Below are 8,348 nucleotides of genomic sequence, written 5' to 3' on the forward strand. Positions count from 1 at the left end.
TGCCAAGATTTGCCTTTAGGATGATTAGATTGCTTGTTGGTATGTGCGGTGCAAAAACAAAAACTTTGGTTGTAGTGCGTGAATTTTCATTATTTTTTCCTGGAACGTCAAAAGTTTCTAAAAGTTTGACACAGTATTGCTATAAAAACTGTTTATTTTTCCTAATTTTTCAGAATTTTTGGAATTACAGAAGTATTGTCAAAGTTCAAATTACTACAAACTGTCCTGTTTTTAACAGATTCTGTTTTTGGTGCATTATTTTGCTTGTTTTGATGAAACTATCGATTGCATCGGTGGTATAAGCCATGGAGAAGTTATAATACAATAGCTACAATGCAAAAACAAAATATAAATGGGTTTACAACAGTACTTAAAGTAGCGATTTGCCTTATTATACTAACGGATCTCACCGAGTTTTCTGTTAAGTTTTGTATGGGTGAAGTGTTCAGAGATCGAGAAGGTGTCGATATGAGGAGAAGGAGGAGAGGCAAGAGTTCAAGCTTGGGGGATGCCCAAGGCACCCCAAGTAAATATCCTAGGAGACTCAAGCCTCTAAGCTTGGGTATGCCGCGGAAGGCATCCCATCTTTCTTCAAGAAGTATCAGTATGTTTTAGTTTTTGTTTCGTTCATGTGATATGCGTAAATCTTGGAGCGTCTTTTGTGTTTAGTTTTGATTTTCTTTTATGCACCATGCTATTATGAGATAGTCCATGCTTGATTTTTAGAATACTCATTACACTTCACTTATATCTTTTGAGTACGGCTTTATAGAATGCTTCATGTGCTTCACTTATATCATTTGAAGTTTGGATTGCCTGTTTCTCTTCACATAGAAAACCATTATTTCTAGAATGGTCTTTTGCTTCACTTAAATTTATTATAGCATGGTCTTTTGTAGAAAGAATTAAACACTCATGCTTCACTTATATCTATTTAGAGAGTCAACAGGAATTGGTCGTTTGCATGGTTAGTCATGAAATCCTACATAAAACTTATCGATCACTGAATATGATGTGTTTGATTCCTTGCAATAGTTTTGCGATATTCAGATGATAATATGTGGGAGTTACTAGTAAATGGTTGTGGTTAGTAGGAATATTTGTGTTAAGGTTTGTGATTCCCGAAGCATGCATGTATAGTCTCTCGTTATGCTATGAAGTTGGAGCATCATTTACTATTGTTTGTCTTCCTTATAAGTGGCGGTTAGGGACGAGCGATGGTCTTTTCCTACCAATCTATCCCCCTAGGGGCATGCGTAGTAGTACTTTTCTTCGAGGGCTAATTAACTTTTGTAATAAGTATGTGAGTTCTTTATGACTAATGTGAGTCCATGGATTATACGCACTCTTCCCTTTCTGCAATCTGCTAGCCTCTATGGTACCGTGCATTGCCCTTTCTCACCTCGAGAGTCGGTGCAAACTTCGCAGGTGCATCCAAACCCCGTGATATGACATGCTCTATCACACATAAGCCTTATTATATCTTCCTCAAAACAGCCACCATACTTACCTATTATGGCATTTCCATAGACATTCCGAGATAGTGGTCCACCTTAATACATCGTTCCGAAATCTTATGCCCCAAAATAATACCTTCATTAACCATAAAGTGGCACTTCTCCCAATTTAAGAGAAGATTAGTTTGCTCGCATCTCTGCAAAACTCGATCAAGGTTGCTCAGGCAATCATCAAAAGAAGTTTCATAAACAGAAAAATCATCCATGAAAACCTCAACCATCTTTTCACAAAAATCAGAGAATTTAGCAGTCATACATCTTTGAAAGGTAGTAGGTGCATTGCATAAACCAAAAGGCATACGTCTATAAGCATAAGTTCCAAAAGGGCAAGTAAAGGAGGTTTTCACTTAATCGGGTTGTGAGACAGGTATTTGAGAAAAACTAGAATATCCATCAAGAAAATAAAAGTGTGTGTGCTTTGATAATATTTCTATCATTTGATCAATAAAAGACAAAGGGTAATGATCTTTCCTAGTTTCTTTATTTAATTTTCTAAAATCAATTACCATTCTATAGCGAGTAACAATTCTTTGTGGAATGAGTTGATTTTTATCATTAGGAACAACAGTAATACCTCCCTTCTTAGGGACACAATGAACGAGACTTACCCATCTACTATCAGCTATAGGATAGATTATACCTGCTTCCAAACGCTTTAATATTTCAGTTCTTACCACTTCTTTCATCTTAGGATTCAAACACCGTTGATGATCAACAACGGGTTTAACATCAGGTTCCATATTAACCTTGTGCTGACAGAGAATGGGACTAATGCCCTTAAGATCATCAAGAGTATATCCAATAGCAGCTCGGTGCTTCTTCAGAATTTTTAATAATCTTTATTCTTCATGTTCTAAAAGGTTAGCACTAATAATAACATGATATATCTTCTTCTCATCAAGATAAGCATATTTCAAAGTGTCGGGCAATTGTTTTAATTCGAACACATGATCACCTTTAGCTGCAGGAGGACATCCTAGAGTTGCAATAGGAAAATTGTGTTCTAGCAGAGGTCTTTGTTCAAAGAAATTTTTATCTATTTCATCTCTTTCATGCATATGCATATCATTTTCATGGTCTAGCAAATATTGTTCTAATGGACCAGTAGGAGACACCACAATAAGCAAGACCAATTATTTCATCCTTATTAGGTAATTCTTTATTATGAGGTTGTCTATTAAACTTGGAAAAATTAAATTCACGAGGCTCATCACCAAAGCTAACACTGACAGTTTGTTTATGACAATCTATAGTGGCATTGACAGTGTTCAAGAAAGGTCTACCAAAGATAATGGTACAGAAGTCATCTTGTGGGGAACCCAGAACTAGAAAATCAGTTTGGTATTTTATTTTCCCACACAAGACTTCAACATCTCTATCAATCCCAAGTGGTGTGATGGTGTCTCTATTAGCAAGTTTAATAGTGACATCTATGTCTTCTATTTCAGTGGGTGCTATTGTTGGGGAACGCAATATTTCAAAAAATTTACCTACGATCACGCAAGATCTATATAGGAGATTCATAGCAACGAGCGGGAAGAGTGTGTCCACGTACCCTCGTAGACCAAAAGCGGAAGCGTTTAGTAACGCGGTTGATGTAGTCGAACGTCTTCGCGATCCAACCGATCCAAGTACCAAATGTATGACACCTCTGCGTTCAGCACACGTTCAGCTTGATGATGTTCCTCGAGCTCTTGATCCAGTTGAGGTCGAGGGAGATTTCCTTCAGCACGATGGCGTGGCGACGATGATGATGAAGTTACCGGTGCAGGGCTTCGCCTAAGCACTACGACAATATGACCGAGGTGTGTAACTATGGAGGGGGCCACTACACACGGTTAAGAGAAACTTGTGTTGTTGTGCCTTTGGGTGCTCCCCTCCCCACGTATATAAAGGAGGGAGGCAGAGAGGACGGCCCCCTAGGGGCGCACCAAGAGTATGGAGTCCTACTAGGACTTCCAAGTCCTAGTAGGAATCCTTTTCCCATTTCGGAGTAGGAGAGAAGGAAAGAGGGAAAGAGAGAGGGAATAGGAAAAAGGCAAGGGGGGCGCCGCCCTTTCCACTAGTCCAATTCGGACCCATGGGGGGGGAGCGCCACCTCCCCTTGGTCTGACTCCTCTTTTCCCGTATGGCCCAATAAGGCCAATTACTTCTCCCGATGAATTTCCGTAACTCCCACTTACTCCGAAAAACACTACACCACGGGTTAAGTTTTGGCGACACATCAATGTGTTGGCATATGGTACGTTTGCCGACACATAACTTGAAGCTAACACATATGCTGACAGAAGATAAAAGAGTCGGAGGACTTGTTGCGGGCAAAGGTATTGCTGACAGAAGTTCACTTGCCGACACTTTTCTAGTTGGCATACACCCTACCTACGCTGACACTTGGTATGTCCATCTACACCCTACATACGCCGACACATAGTCTGCCTATGTACACCCAACCTATGCCGACAGATGGTAAGTCGGCGTACACCCTACCTATGCCGACACTTAGTGTGTCTAGCAAGGTCTTTAGCATTGCTGACACATGGTTTGTCTAGCTATGGGTGTACTTCTGCCTACACTTTTTCTGCATGGCTAGAGGTGCACCTTTGTTACAGTCTCTGTTGGAATGTTTTCCCCGACAAATAAATTGGTGATAAGATAGTAGGCGGCCAAAACAACAATTGGATGCTGCTCAGATTTAAATATTATACAATGCTCAAATGTTATACACAAACAGGATCAAGATGAACACATATTGCACAAGCATTGATAATATGTTCACAAACATGCATATATTGATCGTAAGTTCAAAAACAGGACAGTCTTGACAAAGCAAAGTTTGGCCATTTGGACCACCATCCAGAAAACAGAAGCCACATAAAAGGACCACTATTTGTTGTTCTAAAGGAGTTCAAACACTAAATGGTCCAGAATAAAGTCACACGCATGAGCACAAGATATATGCCCGAAAACACATGGAAGCACCAAATGGTCCAGAACAGACATAAGATTTATGATCACAAGTTAGCTGGTCCAAAATACCGCAAACAGCCAAATGCTGCTGAACACTCCGAAGTCATCACATCCATGCGCAGTAGATGGTTGAGTACCTGAAAATGAATGGTCAAATTCTCGTATGTTCACCCCAACGATTTTGTGCACTTCGAAGTTTGAAAATAAATATAAAAAACAAATGTAGTCGTATGTTGTCTAATGACCTAGAATTAAAATGTATAACTTCAGACCCAAAAAACTACAGTATGTGAAGTTTTGTATATGCCATGTGATCTTTAGATTGTGACCATCAAAGTGTTAACACCAAACTGATAGATGTATGCTAATTACTAAGCAATCTATATGAGCATCAGATTACGTCATCTGATTTCATATTTTTAATTTTAAAACTGCAGTATGTGGAGTTCGTTTCTATATACAAAACACGAGAAGTTATCTAGTGATGCTATAATTTCACAAATAGGTTTTACAATTTCAGATACACTGAAATGTTATGTGTGACACATTTTCCTCGCTTGCCATTTGGTTTAATCTGACGTATGATGGTCAATCCATGTACTAGTGTTCTTAGTTCAATATTATCTGATCGATAAACTAGCTAAATGACAGGAAAATCAGTCTTGGAGCATTTGTGTGTTCATAAAAAATGAAAAGGGTTCCAAGAGAACTATGGAAAATGGTTCATGGGTTGTAAATATTATGTGTAAATCAAATGATAACATACTCACATCGCCTGTTTCTTATGCAAACTATTTCATTTCATAGGCTGCTTCTTCCACTGCACGTTGCTATGAAAAGTGTGAAGACATGTATCAACCACCCTGTGAAGATGAAAACTATGTTTAATAATATATATAACTTGGCTAATCCTAAATCAAATTAGTAAGTAGGCCAAGGGACTTCAAGTTATGTCCTTGGTAAGTTTATTGTATGAACTTTTCAAATGCACAAATGATTTTCAGGTAATATCAGGCCATCACCAGAATAAACACGAATATCTCACAAAAGTACCATGTACGGACGTTATTAAGATTTAAGTACTGCCTTATTCTTGAACAAGATCGTCATTATTATGATTGAACTTCTTATATCTTCCTACTGCTTACAATCAGAATGGGGTTGATAGGCTATAATTAGTTATAAATATGCTCAAACCAAAAATTAGCCATCTTTCCCATTTTAAGCAGACATGTTAGCAATAATACCTTGGCCTGATAGTGATCGAGACACCAGACACGAACCTTGTTGTTTTGGTACCTGCCAGCACCACCACCAACAACAGCATACCCATTAGGTCCACAGTTCATATTAAATGGCACCTATGGAATCATATACCCAACAGAAACAGCAGCAAGGTAACTAGGGAAATCAAGGCCTGGATATTTTGAAGTGAAGGAAATGAGTAAGAGAAAATAATGATGCCATATCTAAAGGGTGAATACATCTATAAATATCATGAATGCCAAGGGAATGTCTACGTGCACATGTCAATATATCCCAACATTCTAGGATTTACCTGCATATGGAAACAGAGAGCTCAAATTAGGTGGGTAGTGAACATCCTCAGACAACTTGCTTCATATCAAATATATGGCTCACATCTGACTGTTTAATGGTCCTGTGATGGTAACACAAATGGAGATTCTACTTAACACCAATACTTATTACCACAAATAGTCAGACAGTAGTATCTGACACATAAATATATCTATCTTCTATCTCATCTGGAGATACGTGCAATACATACTACTTCTCTGTCCCAAGAAAAAAACTGAAAAACAAGAACCAAAGACATGCATCTGAACGCATTTCATTTGTTTGGAAAGAAGCATCTGAACACATATATGAATGAATGATTCATCACATTATCTTACTGCACGAGATCGCCTTAGACCATGCATTGTTGTGCTTCAGCTAGTACACTGAATTGAAGGCATAGGCCATGCAGCAGGTATATTTTTGACCTGAATGTTTAACCACAGGTGCAAGCTACTGTAAATTGCTCAGCGAATGGCGCATTTAAATGACAGGGAGGGAACACAGCAAAGAAACTTATATAAATGAATGAATTTCGTCTTACAGATTTTGAGGCCACATATTAAAATGTATTACTATCTGAAGGAAAAAAAGAACGGAAAGGAACATGTTATTTACCTGGACAAAGTTGGCATTATAGGCAACCTGTTAAAAATTTATCCCCTACTGCATACTTGATAATCCAACAATATTTATAAAACGCTGAGCGTGCTGTGTTAAGCTTAGAATAATCTCATTATGCATTTGAAATTTGATAATTTATAGTTGCAAATTTTTCCAATGAGAATATTTCACTTCAGTCCTTTGACTATGCAAGTGACTTTTCTGTAGTGAGTTATATACCTATCAAACCTGCTACAAACTAGGTTAGAATCTAATTTTCTCCCCAAAAAATTGAAACCGAACCGGCCATCTATAGCATCAACGAGAACTTACAGCCTACATGCTAGCTACAAAAAGAGGTGGTACTCCAGAATTATTATTTATTATAGCAATATCATCAGTATAGCTGGTTACACATATACCTGATTAACTCATGATGCTGATGCTGACCTAGAATTCAGAAACTTGCATGCTTAGAATTCAGGAACTAAAGTACCATGTCAATCTAGCCATCGACCGGGCCAAAGAATTAGAAAATAAAGCAAGGTATGATTGCTTTGGTTGTCAGTAGTATAGGATCCAACTAGTAACCTATGTAATACTACACGCTCTTCTTACACAAAAAGGTTCTGATTAAGTGAGAAGGGATCAACTTATGCTTCTCCTTTTTTTTGCGGGGAGGATCAGGTTATGCTTCAGATCAACAACATGTCCAAACCACTCCACAACAACTACCAATGGTACAACTCACAAGTTACAGCAAATTAGCAGTTCGATATACTAGAGACATAGGGGTGGTACTCACGGGAAAAGCAAGAACAAAGAAAACAAATTGGGGATCCCACCATCGATGCTTACCTAGCAGCGCCCACTCACTCCAGCCCGAGGTGCAAGGCGATGGTGGACGGAGTTGTCGGAAGCTGTGACTCCAAGGAAGGGAGGAAGGGATGGGGTCGGGGACGTGGAATGGGGTTGGGGTTGGGGGCGGTGGACGGACAGATCTCGGGGACGAATCTCATGAGCCCGGAGATGGAGCCTGGCAGCACAGGGCAGAAGTCGAACAGCAGCAGCGCCGTCAGCAGCGGCAGCCCGGAGATGGAGCTCCGACGGCAGCAGGAGCCCGGATATGGAGCCCCGCAGCAGCAGGTACGGCAGCAGAGGGAGCCCGGTGATGGATCCCCGGCAGCCGCAGGACGAGGATTGGCGATGACGGCGGCTGGATGTGCAGCGCGAGGACGGCGCCTCGATCTTGGGCTGGAGCTCAGGGGATTGAGTACGGCGGATTGAGGACGGGGTGGAGCGCGAGGCTAGCGGTAGGGGAGTGCGAGCTCTGGGACGGCGGATTGAGGACTGGGTGGAGCGCGAGGCCGGCGGCGATGGCAGCAGAGAATTGGATCGAGCGCGACGGCGGCGGCGGCAGGCACAGGTTAGGGTTTGGTTCGATTTGGGGTATTCTGCACGGGGGAAGGGGGTATTTTGCACTTGAGGATTTTTTCCATCAACAGTCGAAGATTTCGCACGCGAGCCGAAATCTCGTGCGAGGTTTCTAACCTTCTAACGATTGGCACGTGTCCACCTACACCGACACTTAATCTGAGCGCATAGACCCTACCTATACCGACATATTTTAGGTTGCTAAAATACGTAACTACATCGACTGAAAAACTGTTAAGGCCAACACAT

At 40.5% G+C, this 8,348-nt stretch overlaps 1 long non-coding RNA gene across 2 annotated transcripts; it reads right to left on the reverse strand.

Moving 5' to 3' along the window:
• Positions 1–4,277: 4,277 nt before the first annotated feature.
• On the reverse strand, positions 4,278–8,140 carry LOC119331757. Of its 2 annotated transcripts, none has more exons than XR_005160635.1 (5): positions 7,524–8,140; positions 6,043–6,490; positions 5,732–5,783; positions 5,255–5,347; positions 4,278–4,621 (listed from the first exon to the last, which is right to left on the reverse strand). It is a non-coding gene; the product is annotated as an uncharacterized LOC119331757 (long non-coding RNA). The 2 variants fall into 2 exon arrangements; XR_005160634.1 differs by having other exon boundaries at positions 6,043–6,144; positions 7,524–8,137.
• Between the last annotated feature and the right edge of the window lie 208 nt (positions 8,141–8,348).

Source organism: Triticum dicoccoides, chromosome 7A, assembly GCF_002162155.2.
Source record: "Triticum dicoccoides isolate Atlit2015 ecotype Zavitan chromosome 7A, WEW_v2.0, whole genome shotgun sequence".
NCBI lineage: Eukaryota > Viridiplantae > Streptophyta > Magnoliopsida > Poales > Poaceae > Triticum > Triticum dicoccoides.